At 44.2% G+C, this 19777-nt stretch overlaps 1 protein-coding gene across 1 annotated transcript in view; it reads right to left on the reverse strand.

The window, feature by feature from the left end:
* The window catches only part of brinp1 (bone morphogenetic protein/retinoic acid inducible neural-specific 1), a 242986-nt gene that overhangs the window by 50270 nt on the left and 172939 nt on the right, over positions 1-19777 (reverse strand). The gene's annotated exons all lie outside the window — the stretch shown is intronic.

Raw genomic sequence — 19777 nt, forward strand, 5'->3', positions numbered from 1 at the left:
GATTGAAGCATAGAACTTTAGAACATTCTCGTAGCAGAACAGGACATGCTCAAGTGTTAGCACATTTGAGATTGTTCACCGAGAAACCTTGCAGATATTGACAGGTTATATCTCTCACGACGCTATAAGTATTATCTTGTATTTTAAGTCTGCACTTCTTGTATTGTAGCTTCTTTTATATATATATGATAAAACATATATAGCAAGGCTCTCTCTAATCTTTAAGCACCAAAGATCACATCTTTTATAACTTTCTCAGATATAAATCAAATCTCGGAAGCTCAAAATGGCTATTTTCTATTGTAGAGGTTGCATTAATCTTTGGAGAAGAGCAAGTAATTCAAAATCCCTCCCCAGGTCCTGATGGGGCCTTAACTTAGCCAGCTGTGATCCTCCAAGTTGCCCAGATCTGTGCCTGCAGCCTTAGCCATAATGAAGGACCCGTTTCATTACACTGACACTGCAGGCCCAATCACGCTGCTCCTGCTCGGCTAAAAGTGGATGCAGCATCAACATATCTTAAGGTAAGCCCTGCCAATCAAGCCGCGGGCTATAATTAAGCACTTTTTTCTTGCCCAATGCTCTGTTGCCTCATTTCAATGTCAGTTTGGCTAATCTAGCTGGCACCCTCATTGCATCCAGTGTCTTTCAGCAGGTCTGCGAGGATATAGATTACCATAATAAAAATTGTGGATAACTGTAAATTCGGAATAGGTCAGGAGAAACTAATGAAAGAATTCATGCACGACTGAGATAATACTCTTTTAATTTTCTCTCACTTTCAATGCAGGCTTCAATAATCTTGAACAGAAAAGCAGGAAAATGGATAGTCTCTTTAAGGACGAGTTCCACTTCTGATCTAAATAGGAAAGATCAATGACAGCGGTTTTCTCTTTACAGCTCAAAGCATAAAGACACGTTTAGTATCACTTTGTATTCATCCAAAATTGTAGAGAAACTGCAGTACCTCTCCCCTCACTATGGTATCGTGCGGCAATCTTGTTCTCGTAAAGTGTGTTTTATAATGAGGGTATTCTATATGCTACCTTCAATAATGAAGCAGCAAGAGCTGTGTGTTATCTTAGAAGCTGCTGTGTATTAGAGATGCTCGCACAAGGGCTCCAAATTATAAATGAACTTGGGAATAACATGAACAGTGTGACTGCTAATAACAGCTTTTTTTTTCTGCACAACGGTACATAACTGCAATATTCCTCTTGAGCCCATCGCTTTGCTGAAATGAAATGTTATGCAGATGCCAAGATTTGATTCAGAACCCCCTCCCCCCACCAACCCTCCCTCGGGTCTCATTGCACATTAGGCTGCAACGTTGGTCGGACAGGTTAAAAGTTGCCGAGCTACAGTGGTGATTCACGTAGGTGTACTCCGATACGCAGCAACCTGATGCAAACCCGAGCAAAAAGCTTACAGCCCATTAACAAGGCAATTTCCATGATCAGACGATTGGCTGGGCTTTCAACCGGCTGTAAAACTGGTGCTGCGAATTGGCCGGTCATTATAGAAATCACCCAATTTTCAATTCCATTGATTTCGGGCAGTTTCTATAATGGCCAGCCTACCCACAACCCCATCGTTATGCCTGGTTAGCAAGTTAAAAAAATCTACCTATGGTACCTACTTACTGCATACACCGCGTGTCCCCTGACAGGAAAAATAAATCACTTAATTTCAATTAGATGGAGGATTACAATCATTGCATTGGAGCTGCCATAGGCTTTGCCCATCTGCACAGGAATTTCAGCTCTGTAACAGCACAGTTTAAGCACCAGAGTACTAGCTTTGTGTCAACATACATTGACTTCTGGGTGGCTTTGTGCAATTGACTTTGCACCCACTGAGAACTGGGTGAAAACTCTTTTCCTTCAGAAACCTAACTGCTAGAAGAGAGGAAGATTTCATTCTGTCATTCTGACCTAGGTTCAAATTCAGGATTCCGAAGTGAATCTGCAGCACCCTTGAATAGTTGTAACTCCTGCACCATTTCTCTGATTTATAATTGCCCTTGATGGTACCAGATTACTAACAATGTAGAAACTACATGCCAGACTGGTAAATTTCTGAACTGATCAATCCCAAATCTTTTGCATGAGACATACTCTCAGTTGTACATAATATATCCCATCACACTATTGTGAAGAAGCGCAGAGGAATTCTCACCAGGGTCCTGGCCAATATTTATCCCTCAACCAACACCACTAAAAGAGATCATCCGGTTATTTATTTGCTTGCTGTGCGCAAATTGGCTCCTGCGTTTCTTCATTTACAGCAGTGATTAGACTACACAAGTAATTCCTAGGCTGTAAAGTACTTCGGAACACCCTGAGGTCTTGAAAAGCACTATATAAATGCAAACCTTTATTTCTTTCAAATTACTATCAACAATTCCTACAGTCAAAAATCATAGAAAAAGTGCCTGACTCATTTCAGAATTACCATCAATTACAGACACAATGGGGGAAATTTTAACCCCCAAAAAACGGGTGGGTTGTGGTCAGGTGGGAGGTTAAAGTATTCAAAATATGAATCCTGACCCCAACTGGCCGACTTCTGAGTTTAACGGAGGCGGGACAGGGGCGAGCAGCCAACCCACTCCTAGGAGGCGGGTTGGCACCTGAAATATTACAACGATTTAATCTGCTGTGCAGGTTTAACTGAAGCCCGATGGGATTCACGGGTCTTGGGGCTCCCGGCAACTGCAGCGAGGCAAGGACAGCCTTGGGGAGCAATCATTGTGGGCCTGGAGGAGCAGGAGTGCTTCCTGCTGGCCCCCCCAAGCTCACCCACCATCAGTCCCCCGCCCATATATCCCCCTGCCTCCCAGGATCGGGGATCGGAACCCCTACCAGGTTGAGGATCGGGCCACCCACCCAGGATCAGATTGCTCAATGTAAATTGTGAATTAGTTATTTTATCAAAGTTCATCTACTTGTGAATTATTGTCAATAGACTGTGAGTCCAACTTAATTTCATGAATCAGTATCGAAAATAAGCTCAATTTGTTGATTATTACTGTCAGCAAGGGATGCGACAATGTGTGATTCCAATTCAATAGCATTGTTAACCATGTTAATTTGTTAACACAGGTCTTAAGTTCCTCTAGCCTTGATTTAACGCTGCTCAATCTTATGTTCGTAATTAAAAGATAACAAGAATAATAAGCAAAATAGCTTTTCGCGTAGCTTCTGTATTAATGGCAATGTGCATAAGATCTAAGATTTCAAAAATAGCAGATTGCGTTACAGTGAGAAAATATTGGTCCTGAAATCCCTGCCTCCCCGGATCCATCTGGAGTGTGTACGAACCCGGGAAGGCATCGCAAAAGCCGGTTTTCCAATCTGTTCTGGCTTGATAGATCCTCCGCATCCCCACAGCCAGGACATTTGCATGGGCAAGATTGCGTTATTCACCCATCTCTTGCCCAGCGGATGTCCTTAAAACTCTGGCGCCTGGTAAAAGCAGATGCATAGCCTACTTTTACCAGCATAAGAGTTTTAAAACATGTAAAAATAAAATTTTTAAAACATTTTAATGTTTAAAAACCCTGCCCACTAAGCTAATTTTATTTTAAAGCATAATTTAAAAAAAAAATTTTAAATCGGAAAAACATTTTTTTTCTAAGATATTTATTAACTTTAATTTAAATTAATATTAAATTAATGTTAAATATGTGATGTTTTTTTCTATTTTTTATTTGTGTTTGGGTGTTTGGGAGCTGTTTCTCAATCATAATAATGAGAACTCCTACTTACGGAGTTCCCATTATTATGAATGAGAAAATACTTTACCTGGATTGGCTGCCTAGTGCCACGTGACTCCAGCTCCAGCTCTATGTCCATCCAGACGTGCACGGGTTCCGATGCGCAGAGAGAGGAAACCTCAGGACTGGGATCTCTGGTGGGCACAGCAGCAAAAGGTAAGTGCTCCTCTTTTCTCTAGAATTGAGTCGAATGCCCGCGGGAAGAAGGAACCGGGATTTCCGGTCCAGTATATTAGATACTATATCAGTATAGACCAACATGTGGGTGGAATCAGATTTAATATTAAGTATTCTACCCCCTTCCCCCGCAATTCTAACAATGCGAAAATTTGATTTCAAAATCGTGAAAGATTATTGCAGTTTCTTTTCTTCCCAGTGGAGATGCCCGTTCAGGTCTCTCCTCTCGGCTGGGAGCTGGTCAGCTGATGAGAGTTATGGGAGCATCACTGAGCAGCACACTGCGCCATTTAAAATCCCAGACCATCATCCCTTATTGTCCTGGACCCTTGCCGAGAGATGGAAGAGCCACGGAAAATCAGGAGATGGAAAAGAATAGTGAAACGATTAAATAAAATAAATGCTGGATAGGCAACAGAGGACCTAAGGCTACAAAGATCTATGGGGCTGGGGAGAACATTTCATTTAAAGCATCATTCTTCACAAGATCCAAGTTTCTGCCTTCCTCACAAATGCAAAATTTGTGTTGCTGTGTCTATAAAGAAACAAAGAATGTGCATTACCGCAGATATTTCAGAAATATCCCAAAAGTATTTTGTGTACAGTGAAGTACTTTAAAGTGTGCTTACTGTGGTTATGTAGGCAAATATGACAGCCATTTTCTCACAGCAATGTCTCACAAACAGCAATGAGCTAAATGGCCAATTAATCTGTGTATGGGGGTATTTTCTGAGGGAGGAATGTTGCCAGGTTCTTGGAATGACTTGCTGTTGTTCTTCGAACGGTTCCATGGGATTTCCTCAACCACCGTGAGCAGCTGGAACAGGGCCTCAAGCGGTGAGTTATCCTGATCCCTTTGTCAGCAATGCCTTCCTCCTCATGTTCTCCCATGAGCGGATCCTGGCCACTCATGCACTCCAGCCTCATCATTTCCTCTGGTGTAGATGTCTGTGGGCTGCTGCTTGTGAAGGGCCGAGTGAGTGGTGGTGCAGGCTTTGATGTGATGTCAAGGCCTGATCCATTGGTGCCTAGCACAGCTTTGTTTTGCACAGTTAAAAGGAGGAAAAGAGTGAAGGTTTAGAATGAATTGCCGAGAAGTGTTCGAGTCATTTTCTGCAGAAGGAGTGAGGGTTTCATGATCTCAATTGCGAGATGCAGCAGGCGAGGAATGAAGAGAGAACAGTTTCATCACAAACCTGCCACTGGTACCTTCCTGCTTCAACACCTTCTGTGACAGTCCACCCACACAGGATTTGGGGAGCATGTAGAGGGCGAGAGGGCAGATGCTGTGAGGGCCCACCAACTGCTGCAGTGCTCTCTTTGCTGTTTTCAGTTGTCGAGTCCTTTAGAAGGGATGCAAAAGGCAAAAATTGCCTTTGGTCATCGTGAGATGAGGTAAAATCCCAGCTGCCAGCATGTGACCCATAATGGGTATGATGACGGGTACATGCACCAAGCAAGTCGATTCCATGTGAGGATTTTAGTCGGGTAATTTATGTACAGCTGTAAATTAAGGACACTTCCAGGTGAAGGCTGGGGACACCAAGCTGCTTCCTGGGCACAGATTGTCGGCAATTCAAGTACTTTAAAACAATGCGAGTAAGATCAGCGACAGCGGCTTAGTACAGTGCATTCTTAAAAGGTATGTCTAGCTCCGCTTCCCTTGCCTCATCAGGCCATGAAACATTTTCCAGCACTGACTTGCTGTGCAATAGGTGTTGGCACCGACTGCCTTCGCCAGCTGCTTCCACTGCCACCGAGCATCACTATTCAGGATACCTTCACAAACAGGGTCTTTCTCTTCTGCCTGACCTGGGTCGGAAGCATTCTCAAGTACTGCCTCGGGGAGCCTGAAGTCACTGTGCCCTCCTGGGGACATTCTTTCAGAAGGAAGGCTTCCGTTCAGCAGGCAAACCAATGTTCTGTACCCCTTCCTCCTGAAGCTACTGCAAGCTATTAACTAACTCATGCAGTGGCCTGCTAGTTGCCATGCCCCCAATGAGGAGAGTTGGCAAAAAGTGGCATTCCTAATGCCTGTTTTTCAGCCAAATGATTATAATTAGAACTTGCAATGGAGTCAGCCTACCCTGCCCAACTTCAGCTCTGGATTTTCCTTTCCTTAATCATAACACAGAACTAGAGACCACTGTCCCTTCAACTAATCAGTCCCAGAGCCACGTCGTAAGGACTTAATCATGTTGCAGAACCCTGTCAGCAGCATCAATTAGGACTGGTGGGTTTTTTTTGTGACTAACTCAATCACATTCTACTGAAAATAATTTCTGTGGCACACAGCAGCCCCCACTGTTGCTCACTCATCCCATTCTACATCCCATTCGATATCCCTAAAAATAACCTTGAGCACATAATCAACCCGTTTAAAACAAGGTTCAATTTCTCCTCCAAAATTTACAGTTCTACGCTTCTACCTTCCAACCTCCCTCCCCTCACCCCCAGATTCAAATCCAACAGCTTTGACCCTGGATACATGTTCCCCCAACCCTTGCAGGGAGCACCAAACCAGTCAATACCCCTCTACCTCAAGCTCAAGACCCAATGTGAAGACCACATGCACAGCTGACCAACCAGCAGGGACATACTAATGGCTCCATCCCTCTTCTCTCCCTTGTCAGCTGTGGCTCAGTGGGTAGCATACTCACCTCTGAGTCAGAAGGCTGTGGGTTCAAATCCCACTCCAGGGACCTGAGCACATAAATCTAGGCTGACACTCCAGTGCTGTGCTGAGGGAGCGCTACACTGTCGGAGGTGCCGTCTTTCAGATGAGATGTTAAACTGAGGCACCGTCTGCTCTCTCAAGTGGACGTAAAAGATCTTGTGGCACTATTTCAAAGAAGAGCAGGGGAGTTATTCCCAGTGTCCTGGCCAATATTTATCCCTCAATCAACATAATAACAAAAACAATTTGGTCATTATCACATTGCTGTTTGTGGGAGTTGCTGTGTGTAAATTGGCTGCCGCGTTTCCCACATTACAACAGTGACTACACTCCAAAAGTATTTCATTGGCTATAAAGTACTTTGAGACGTTCGGTGGTCGTGAAAGGTGCTATATAAATGCAAGTCTTTCTTTCTTCTTTCTTGAGCCAGCTTTGACCATTACCCATTCTATCATTCATGGGGTGTATCTGCACTGCTACCTGGGTCTGAGCTTGTGTTTGCCTCCAACTACCTGAGCTGTAGAGAGACCTCCTACCCTACACAGCCTGGATCTAAAAGGTATTCAGGTATATTCAGTTCCAAAGGATTGACGAGACTGGTTACTGTGTGCTATTATCATTCAAATCTGCTCAGAAACCAGCATTTTTACTGCCTCTGGGAGTTTTTAAATGGAAGATTGTAGGCAACATATCGCACAGGTCATATCTCACCAACAGAACCTCAGCTGCAAGAGCCTTTGTTGCCTGTATGTCTTGGGATTGCAAGGGTGTTCATGATTCTGAAATGTCAGTAATTGTAAAGTGACAACAACACAGAAATAATGCAAAATATACAATGTCCCTGAAATTCCGGCATCCTCGGGTCCGTATGGAGTTCCTATGGACCCGGGAAGGCATTGACAGATTGTAGCCAGATTGGGAGCGAGGACATTTGCAAGTGGAAATTTCCAATATTTACGCTTACAAATGTCCTCAAAAATCTTGCGCCTGAAAAAGCAGGTGCATAGCCTACTTTTACAGGCACAAGTGTTTTACAAAACACAAAAACATATAAAAATAAAGTTATTAAAACATATTTTATCATTAAAAACCCTCCCCACAACGATAAGTTTATTTAAAAAAACTTTTTTAAAAAATCAGGAAATTATATATTTTTTAAAGACTTTAATAACTTTAATTTAAATGAATATAGTGTAATTATTTTCTATTTTTTATTCCTGTTTTGGGTGTTTGGGTTTGTGGTTTGTGTTTTGGTTCTATCACAATCATAGTAATGCTATAGCTTTAGGACCCTGCGGAACTCCTATTACTATGATACCTTGCCTGATTGGCTGCCCAGAGCCATGTGACTCCAGCTTGAGGCCTGCACATGTGTCGATGTGCACGTGCTGCGAATCGCAGTCGAAGGAGGCCACACCAGCTTAAGGTAGGTGCGTATTTTTTCTCTAAAATGCCCGTGGGAAGGCCAAACCGGAATTTTCAAACAAGGTGCCTTCAGCTATAGCATTTCTCTAAACCTATCAAGGAACCAAATACTAAAAGTGCGGAATTGTGCGTTACTGCAAAAGCCCTGAAGAATTGAAAAACCTGAACCTCGAGGTACAAAATGGTGGCCTTTTTACTGCTGCAAGTCACAAGTTCTGTATTTCCCAGGGGAATGGAATAACGGCACTCATTCAGGAATCATCACAGCAGTCCATAGCTAACAGTGGTTTTCTGTAAAAAGATAGAAAGGGATTTTAAATTCCTATTAAATCGCTTCTCAATATTCATTCAAGACAGAAATCGATGGATTTTTGGATATTAAGGGAATCAAGGGATATGGGGATAGTGCAGGAGTTGAGGTAGAAGATCAGCCATGATCTGATTGAATGGTGGAGCAGGTTCAAGAGGCCGAATGGCCTACTCCTGCTTCTAATTCTTATGTTCGCCTCCTTTGTGCAATAATTTGAAAACTGATTGTTGATTCAACCGCTTCATTGGATAAAACAGAACAAATACACAAGATTGAGCAATACACAAAAGCAATACGACAATCTAGTCTTCATTTTGTCCCTTGGGCGTTGCTGTAATAATTGTTTAATTTATGCATTGCGCAGATTGCCCCTTCTGCGCAATATACCCTGCAAACACATTCCAGGACTACAATATAAACTTAGCCATTTAACTTGCATTCTAATTACTGAATGACACTGCTAATGAAAAATCATCAAATTTCCCAATGAAAGCACTGTGGTTTTCATTCCACTCCTTCCATTCATGGTGTCCATTTTTCAAATTTATTATTTTCTAGTCATCATCATAGGCAGTCCCTCTAACGAGGATGACTTGCTTCCACAAGAGTTCATAGATATTTCAATGAAGGACCCGATGTTCTAGTCCTGAACTCCAGTTGAGTGGGTGGAAGATGCCTGTGTGTGGATTTTTTTAACGTGTGTTGACCGTTGCACATCAGTCACCACACAGGCTCAACAGAGCTAGGCCTTTATCCAGTGGCAAGGGTTGAACCAGGATGACCGGAGAGCTGCTCTGCTGCACGGACCTAGTGCGCACACATATCGCAGTGTGGGCAGGCACGTGCTGCTGCTGGGCCCTCATTCGCCGTACCTTCACCCACGATGTTCCAGGGCCCCGCGCTCCAGCTCTATTTATAGCCTCGACCTGCGGTGGTGTTCTCACACAGGTCGGTGCAGCCCACGATGTTCCAGGGTCTGGCGCTCCAACTCTATTTATAGCCCTAACCTACGGTGGTGTTCTGCTGTGTGAGTAGTTAATAATTCACTCCCTCCTACTGACACATCTTGTCCTGTGTTTGACTTCAATCTGAGTAGAATTTATTTACCATTGAGCAACCTCTATATTTGTTAACTATGGTACTTTTTGTCCTTCCATCTTTGCTTAAAGTTGTGTAATTGTGTACCTAATTGTAATTAAACAGCTAATACCAATCATGTTGTCAAGAGCGACAGTGGGTTTTGGTTGATGTGTTGCTGTAAAGAGAGTAGGCAGCGGTGGATAATGAACCAAAGGGTTGACACAGAAGGTGCTTTTCATAGATTCATAAAACACAGAAGGAGGCTATTCTGCCCACCGGGCCTGTGCTGGCTCTTTGAAAGACCTATCCAATGAGTCAACACTCCCTTGCTCTTTTCCCTTAGCCCTGCAATTATTCTTCCCTTCACGTATTTATCCAATTCCCTTTTGAAAATTATTACTGAATCTGCTCCCACCACCCTTTCAGACAGTACATTCCAGATCACAGCAACTCACTGCATCAAAAAAATTATCTTCATCTTCCCCCTGGTTCTTTTGCCAATTATTTCAAATCTGGTTTATGACCTTCCTGCCAGTGGAACTAGTTTCTCCTTATTTACTCTTTCAAAATCCATCATAATTTTGAGCATAATTTCCCCTTAACCTTCTCTGATCTAAGGAGAACAATCCCAGTTTCTCTAGTCCTTCCACATCATTGAAATCTCTCATCCCTGGCACAAATTTTTCGTCAATTCTTTCTCAGATAAGTTTAAAAAAATGAAGTGAATGTCAATCATTACTCATACAGGTACTAATATGCTCTAGGCTCTCGTACTCAAGCCAATCCATCAATGTGTAAAAACACATTAGTTACTTACTTTGACTGAGAGGATAGATCTGGATGGATGGGCAAGGGAATGGAAGGATCTAGATAGTCCCAAAAACATATCCCTTTGCTCCATTTTATCATCATCATCATCATCATAGGCAGTCCCTCGGAATCGAGGAAGACTTGCTTCCACTCCTGGAGTGAGTTCTTTGGTGGCTGAACAGTCCAATACGAGAGCCACAGATTCTGTCACAGGTAGGACAGACATTCGTCAAGGGAAGGGGTGGGTGGGACTGGTTTACCGCACGCTCCTTCTGCTGCCTGCGCTTGACCTCTTTACGCTCCCAGTGTTGAGATTCAACGAGCTCAACGCTCTCCTGGATGCACTTTCTCCACCTAGGGTGGTCTTCAGCTAGGGACACCCAGGTATCAGTGGTGATGTCGCACTTTATCAGGGAGGCTTTGAGGGGGTCCTTGTAACATTTCTGCTGCCCACCTTTGGCTCGTTTCACCTTGCAGACCAGGAAAAGGCTTTCTATTAAGTTTGACGTCATGTTCTATTTTTGACAGCAGTAAAAGCAGGCAATTTTTGTTGGCTGGTACTGGCTGTGCGAATCCTGCACTTATTGCAGGAAGCTAATGATTCTCGGATGTTCCTTCCCACTGTGCATTGGCCTCTCGCTGAAAGAGGAAATCATGACTTCCAGCCTTTAGCAATACTTAAGTCGGGTAAACCCTTATGCACTTATTTTTTCCGCATCCCAGATGGGATTATATCCATTTTAACAACTGAAAACAACCCGTAACCACAAAATGAGTAAGGCAATTTCCTCTTTTGTCTGAAAGGAAGCCCGATAGCCAAAGGGAAGTGTCACTGGCAGTACTACCAGAGCAGTACAGCAATTAAACAATCTCACCCATAGATGGCAGCCCAATTCAACTATCAAACCAACCCCAAAGTCAGACTTGGGCTGTAAATGGAGTTCAATGCTCTGCTGTTTCAAAGAAAGAAATTGTTTTAGCTAATTTCCTGTCTCAAACTCATCACGTAGTGCAGCAATAGGATCGCAGGTATCACTCCAGGATAGGTTGGGAGTTTCTACTTTCTAAATGACTCAGCAGCTCTTCCATGTACATTGTGAGCCTGTAATGTGACCCGAAGTTCTTGGTTTAGGCTTTCTTCCAATTGGGCTTCAAATAGGATTTTCAAATCTGGTGAAGTTTCTCACAAAAAGTATGTGGGGAGGTGGGGGGGGGGAGGAGGGCAAAATTCCGAGAGTTATTATCTGCCATTGGAAGATCGACGGAACAGAATTCCTGGCAACAGCGATGCTATGAAGCAGATGCTGTATCAAATCCCGGGGATAGGGACCTCTGCATGGACAGTGGGGGCCACAGATGCTGGAAGGATGCAACAACATGCCTGTCTAGACATAAACCCAGAAAATTGAAGCAGCTCCATGCCAATTGAAGGACAGAAGAGGCCCCCAGGGAAGGCCCAATAAACAAGGTCGTTTTTTTAAAATATCCTTTTTGGTTAACAATGGAGCTGATGGGCTCTGGTCAACAGAATCAATCTGCTTTGTGATCGATTACCATTTCCTTCTAAAGGCTTGGGGCCTCCGCGGATCTCGAATCAACTCTCAGCTGGTCAGAATTCCATTGAGACTCACTGAAGGTGACATGGGTGGAATTCTCAGGGTAGCCTGGGAACCTTCCCAGACACATCACCTTGACAATAGCAGGGGCAGAAGAGTCCTCCCCACCCCCCCACTAAAATATATTTTAAAGGCATAATCGGGGCGGAATCCTGTCAGAACCAGTTCCACGCCTTTTTCTAGTGCCTCAACCAAAGATCCACCTCAATTTTACCTTGGCTAGAGCACAAATTCAAGCCCATGGTCTCTGAACGGAGGAATGCACAATGAACGAACCAATCTGTCATTCTATTTTCCATTAGAGTTCATTTTAATGCATGACAAAATTTGCATATGCTGCATTGCAAATTTAGTCCAGTTAACAACTATTTAAGCACTGATTGAAGGTCTCAGAACCCATTGATCCTGGTTGTCTATTTGACTTAGTATATGTATTGCGCATACCCCTTTAAAGTGATGTTACATAAAAAGGGGATCAATAAAAATGATGTAGAATGCAGGATTGGTATTTTTGCATGCCACTCATTGTCTTTCGTGCATTAATTCAACAGCAGATACCGCAGAAAGCTGCGTTCTGGTACCTTAGAGGCATTTAAGCAGACCTGCCTCAGACTCCAGGGGCAAGGAACATTATCCTCATCCTGTTCTCTAAGGTCTGTAAAGACACCATGAGCACTTTCTGCACTTTTGATCAGATACTAAATATTGGTGTGCAACATCCAAATAATTGCAGTCGGCCCAGTCTGGGTTGTAACTGAAAGTATTCTCAGTCTCACAAACTTGAAATACATAATGGAATTCCACCATATTTATGGAACAATTTCCAGACCTGGGAGTAACACGGTTGCCTGGTCTGATCTTGTCAAAGGATGTTACAGTGAGGCGCCACCTGCCAGAGCACGATTCAAAGTAGAGCAGGGTGCATTCCTGGTGTGCTGACCAACACCACCCAAAACAAATCAGTAGGCCAATAATAATCTCCTTCACAAAAGCAAAATACTGTGGATGCTGGAAATCTGAAATAAAAACAGAAAATGCTGGGAATACTCAGCAGGTCATGCAGCATCTGTGGAGTGATAAGCAGTTAATGTTTCAGGTCACTGACGTTTCGTCAGAGCTGGAAAAAGTTAGAGATGTACCAGGTTTTAAGCAAGGAGAGAGGCAGGGAAAGTGTGGGGGTGGGGTGGGGGGGAGGAAAGAACAAAAGGGAAGGTCAGTGATAGGTTGGAAGGCAGGAGAGATTAAAAGACAAAAGGGATGATGGTGCAGGGCAAAAGGAGATGATAATGGGGCATGTAAAGAAACAAAAGAAGAGTCTAGAATAGGTGCAAATGGGAATGGTAGAATCAACAACAACTGTCATGTGAAAAAATGGGGATAGGAGTTAGGGTCTGAAATTGTTCGACTCGATGTGGAGTCCAGAAGGTTGTAAAGTGCCTTATTGAAAAGTGCTGTTCCTCGAGCTTGCGTTTAGCTTCATTGGAACAGTGTAGGAGGCCGCGGGTGGAGAGGTCAGAGTGCGAGTAGAGTGGAGAATTAAAGTGACAGGCAACCAGAAGCTCTGGGGCAAATTTATGGACTGAACGGAGATGTTCTGCAAATCAGGCACCCAATTTTGTCTCCCCAAGGTAGAGGATATCGCATTGTGAACCGCAAACACAGTATAGTAAATTGCACCTGGAAGAAATGTTTGGGGCCCTGGACAGTGGGAAGCGAGCAGGTAAAAGGGCAGATGTTGCATCTCCTGCGCGTGCATGGGAAGGTGCCATGGGAAAGGGAGAGGGGGTCGGGGGTGATTGAGGGGTGGACCTGGGTGTCACAGAGGGAGCGGTCCCTTCAGAGTGCTGAAAGGGGAGGGGAAGATATGCTTGGTGGTAGGTTCACGCTGATGGTGGCGGAAATGATGGAAGGTGATATGTTGAATGCGAAGGTTGGTGGGGTGAAAGGTGAGGACAAGGGGAACTCTATTGTGGTTCCGGGAGGGAGGAGAAGGGGTGAGAGCAGAAGTGTGCGAAATAGAACAGATACAGCTGAGGGCCATGTCAAACATGGTAGAGGGGAAAGTGTGGTTGAGGAAAAAGGAAGGTATATCAGAAGCACTAATATGGAAAAATCTGCAAAGGGATTTAGACAGGCTAAGCGAGTGGGCAAAAATTTGGCAGATGGATTATAAAGTGGGAAAATGTGAGGTTATCCACTTTGGCAGAAATAATACAAAAGCAAATTATAATTTAAGTGGAGAAAAATTGCAAAGTGCTGCAGTACAGAGAGACCTGGGGGTCCTTGTGCATGAAACACAAAAAGTTATTATACAGATACAGCAAGTAATCAGGAAGGCAATGGCATGTTGGTCTTTATTGCAAGGGGGATAGAGTATAAAAGCAGATAAGTCCTGCTACAACTGTACAGGGTATTGGTGAGGCCACATCTGGAGTACTGCGTACAGTTTTGGTCTCCGTATTTAAGGAAGGATATACTTGCATTGGAGGCTGTTCACTTAGCTGATTCCAGAGATGACTTATGAGGATAGGTTGATTGGTTTGGGCCTATACACATTGGAGTTCAGAAGAATGAGAGGTGATCTTATTGAAACTTATAAGATAATGAGGGGGCTCAACAAGGTGGATGCAGAGAGGATATTTCCATTCATAGAGGAAACTAAAACTAGGAGACATAATCTTAGAATAAGGGACCGCCCATTTAAAACTGAGATGTGGAGAAATTTATTTCTCGGAGGGTTGTAAATTTATGGAATTCTCTGCCCAGAGAACTGTGGAGGCTGGGTAATTGAATATAGTTAATGTGGGGATAGACAGATTTTTCAGCAATAAAGGAGTAAAGGGTTATGGGGAGCGGGGAGGGAAGTGGAGCTGAGTCCATGATCAAATCAACCATGATCTTATTGAATGGCGGAGCAGGCTCGAGGGGCCAAATGGCCTTCTCCTACTCCTATTTCTTATGTTCATATGTTCTTATAAAAGATGGCATTGTCAGAGCAGATGTAACAGAGATGGAGAAACTGGAAGAATGGGATAGAGTCCTTACAGGAAGCTAGGTGGGAGAAAGAGTAGTCCAGGTAGCTGTGGGAGTCAGTAGGCTAATAGTGGATGTTTGTCAATAGCCTATCCCCAGAAATAGAGACAGAGAAGTCAAGAAAGGGAAGGGAAGAGTCGGAGATGGACCATTTGAAGATGAGGGCAGATTGGAAATTGGAAGCAAAGTGAATTAAATGCTCTAGTTTAGGGCGAGAGCAGGAAACAGCACTTATACATTCATCAATATATCAGAAAAAGAAATGAGAGTGTGACCTAAGTAGGACTGGAACAAAAAATGTTCCACATTTCCCACGAAAAGGCAGGCATAGCTAGGACCATGCGGGTTCCTATAGCAACACCTTTAATTTTGGAGAAAGTGAGTGGAGTCAAAGGAGAATTTGTTCAATGTGAGAACAAATTAAGCCAGGTGGAAGAGGATGGTGGTGGATGGGGACTGGTTGGGCCTATGTTCAAGGAAGAAGCGGAGTTCCGTCAGGCCGGCCTGGTGGGGATGGAGGTGTAGAGTAATTGGACGTCCATCGTGAAAAGGAGATAGTTGGGACCAGGAAACCGAAAACTGTTAAATTGGCAGAGGGCGTCAGAAGAGTCACAGATGTAAGGGGAGAAAAAATAGAGTCAAGATAGGAAGAAATCAGTTCCGTAGGACAAGAACAGGCTGAAACGATGGGTCGACTGGGGCAGTCTTGTTTGTAGATGTTGAGAAGGAGGTAGAAGCAGGCTGTGCGGGGTTGGAAAACTATGATTTTGGCGGCCATGGAGGGGAGATCTCCAGTGACAGTCTTGGAAATTATGGCTTGATTTTCAGTAGTGGGGTCATGATCCAGAGGCAGGTAGGAGGAGGTGTCAGAGAGTTGGCATTCAGCTGCCGCAAGATAGAGATCGGTTCGCCAAACAACATCGCCACCCTTGTCAGCAGGTTTAATGACAAGGTTGGGGTTGGGTCTGAGTGAGCGGAGTGCTGCAAGTTCAAAGGGAGGTAGGTTGGAGTGAATGAGGGGAGCAGAGAAATTGAGCCGGCCGATATCACGCCGGCAGTTGGCAATGAAAAGATCTAAAGAGTGTAAGAGGCCAGAGGAAAGGGTCCAGGTAGAACAAGAATTCGGAAATCGAGAGAAAGGATCGGCTGGGGGAATGGGTGGGGGGAAGACTCCTGACCAAAGAAGTGAGCACGGAGACAAAGGCGACGGAAAAAGAGCTCAGCGTCGTGCTGAGCTCAAAATTCATTGAGGCAAGAGTGTAAGGGGATGAAGTGCAGACCTTTGCTGAGGACTGATCATTCGGGGTCAGAGAGGGGATAGTGAAAAGACAGCAGGGGGTGAGATTGGAAGAAGGGATACAGTTAGAGGGAAGTGTGGGGGAAGAAGGATCCGGAGGGGCATTGATGTTCAAGAGTTGTTGAGGCTTACGATCCTTGAACGGAAGAAAAAAAGCTTTTTTTTAAAAACGCCAGATAAGGCAAGGGATGAAATGAAACTGTGAACCAGGACCGATTTGAGATGGAGTGAGTCGTGCTGCTGAAGAGAGAGGTCGGGAGCATGCATATGGTGGTGCTGTTTGTTGGATTTGGCTGTGTGCAAGAATAGCTGCTGCATTTGCCTACACATTAACAGTCACCGGCTTTTGAAGCAACTCATTGGATGTGGATCACATTTGAGACACTACGGAGAGCTGTGATGAATTGCAATATTAATGCTGTTATCACAAAAACACCATTAGTTATCAGTTGGCAGGAATCCTTCAGTACTGGAGGTTGCTGATACATGTCTCTAACATTCTTACCATGCCGACGCAAAATACAGTGTTGGTATTCTATGTTTAATAAACTGTCTCTTCTATTTGCTATCAATCTCCTTGGACAGGATACTTTCTCATTGATAACACAGGCCAGCCAACAAGGCTGTGCAAGATCTGTGCCTGCACAGTCTCACAAAACTGTATTGGTTACTGGAAGGGCAAGTAAAATTCAAACCATCAATCACCAGTATTTAATTTATGTGCAATTCCATTTACAATCAATTGGAACTGGACTTTAATGCTGAAGTTTCACAAAACAGTCTTCAATTTACAGTTTATTCAAATAATATATAATTTGATGGTTTACCAAATAAACATTAATTCCATATGCCTCTGTGTGAATTGAAGGTGAAGGATGTTATTGCTGGGGAATGAATCACTTAAAAAAAAATGTTTTGGTATGTTGTATCAGCATCAAGAACTCTGGTATAGTTTGATGCAATTTGCAAACTCCTGATACTCTGGGCCAACAACAGGCTAACATTTCTACTGTGATTTGTGCCCTTTTACTCTTCAAAACTACTCTCATCACCACCCTCCCCACTTCAAAAGCCATCCTTATCCCATCCTATATCTTTCTTTCCTCTAGAAATTCATTGAATGCCCCTAGCTCCATGCCCATCTCTCCTGTAGCTTCCTGTTTAAACCCATCCAGTCCCGCTTCTGCCCTTCTCACTGCATCAAAACGTACATAGCTTAAGTCATTAGTGATATCCACTGTGGCTGCAGCTAAGTACATGGTACATTATCCCGTCTTAGTCTCCTCAACCTTTCCACAGCGTTCAATACAGATGACCGCTCCATCCTTCCTCAATGCTGTCCTCTGATATTCAACTCCATGGGAGTGCTTTTTCATGATTCCATTCCTACCTATCTGACCACAACAACCTCATTACCAGCATTGGCTTCTTTTTCTTCCCTTGCACTGTCACCTCTCGAGTCCCCTAAGGAGTAAATCCATAGTTCCCTCCTCTTCCTTATCTATAAGCTGCCCCTAAGTGACATCATCCATAAGCACAGGTCAGTTTTCACATATACGCTGATGTTACCCTGCTCTACCTCTCCACTACATCGCTCAACCCCATTGACTGCCCTCATTTCCCTCCCATGTACTCCACCAACCTCCCCAGTCATTCTCTTAGGGTAAACCAGACCATTCATAATCTTGGTGTTCTGCTCACCGCTGAGCTGAACTTTAAACCCCACCTCATTCCTATCATCAAGACCACATACTTTCAACTCTGCCCAAACTATAGCCCCTCTGCTGCTGATACCTTTGGGCTGGATTTTAGGCTTTTCTGTTTTCGGAGCGAAAATGGAGGTGGGACGGGAAAGTTACCGGCCGGGAATAGGTTGCGCTTTTGTGAGGAATTTTCACTATCTGGGCCCTGTGCCAGAGTGCACAGCACGAAGGGAGGCGTTGTATAACTTTTGAGGCTCAAAAATGGGAAGCTTGCGAACTAAAGTGCCGGACCGGGAGAGAGGCCTGTGGGGGGGGGGGCGGGGGAAGGGGAATCTTAAAAAAAAACCCACAAAAACATTCCCAAAACATTGCCCACATCACTACAACACAAATCGCTAAAACAATTAAAAGAACAAACACTCGCACTTACTTTTACAGCACATTACCTTCCCCACTGCCACAGGCATGGCGGGACTGATCTGGTTTCCCAGGCGGTCATTGCGAGGCGCAATTCTAGGCATACGGGTCATGTTCGAGTCAAAACTCGGACGGTGTCACAACGAGAGGCGTTGCACACCCAGTGCAGCTCTTTCCGGCGGTGCTGCTAAATGCCGCCGCAAAACCCGACCCGAGGATCGCGACCGGACGCAGGAGACCTCGCCACCCCATTTCACGCTGCTCCAGGGCGAGACTCGGACGCAAAGGACTGGAAAATCCAGCCCTTTGTATCTCAACTTAACTATTTCAGTTATCTCCTTCCTGGCTTAGCCATGCTCCACCCTCCATACATTGGTTCTCATATCCTGATGCCATTCACCCATCACCTTGTCCTTGCTGATCTACACTAGCTGCCCATCCCACAATGCATTAAATTGAAAGTTCTCATTCTCATCTACAATATCCCTACAATATCCCACCGCACCTCATCGCTGCAATTTCCGTCAAACCTTTACGTCACCCGTCCCCACCCCCGAATACTCCATTCCTCTGCCTTTGGCCTCTTTTTCATCTCCCGTCATTGGTGGCAGAGCCTTCAGCTGCCTGAATCCTACTCTTTGGATCATCTTCGCAAAATTCTTATGCCTCTTCTTCTCTCTCACCTTTGAAAGCCTCCCTAAAACTCATCTCTTTGACCAAGCTTTCAGTCTCTCTTCCTCATCCCACCGGGGAATTTCATAATATCAAATACAGACTTAGAAATTCAATTTGTTGTGCGTAACAAAATCATAGGCCTATTCTTTTCTCCTCCTTTCCTTAACCTCAATTTCAGAGGAGCATCCCAACTGGTCAGTCGGACATTTCCTACCTCCTTGAAGAATGATGTTGCCAATTTACTACCAACGTTTATGCTTTGGAACCATATCCACCAGGAATTAAGTTGAGATGTCCAACTCATGTCAATTGGGCCCTTGCAGCCAACAGACACAGTAGACTTTGATCTGATCAGAGTAGGCTGTATTTAAAGCCAGATCTCAGAGGTATGAGTTCAATGTGCACTACACCACTCAGTCCTTTAATCCTACCTAACACTTGTACCTGTTACATTTACCACATTAATGCAAAAGGTACAGGCATTTTTAAGCACTGGATTGGTTTAATTGGAACTGACAATCAAGCAGTTAGACCACACAGAGTGCAAGAGTGTCTTATGTGTGTGAATGGCAGGTGAGGACAGAATTGCACTTGGCTGGGATGCTCTCTACAGCTTAATAGTCTGTCAAAACTCACGGTCCAGGCTCGAACATGAAGAATAGTCACTTGGGTGAGGCATCAGGATACTTCCAGTGCCTGAGAAACCACGTGCCGAGAGCCAATGCCTTCAGGAGAAAATGGAAAGGGGTCTTCGATGGGAAAGGTATTGACATCCAATG

The sequence above is a fragment of the Pristiophorus japonicus genome, chromosome 20 (genome assembly GCF_044704955.1).
Source record: "Pristiophorus japonicus isolate sPriJap1 chromosome 20, sPriJap1.hap1, whole genome shotgun sequence".
NCBI lineage: Eukaryota > Metazoa > Chordata > Chondrichthyes > Pristiophoridae > Pristiophorus > Pristiophorus japonicus.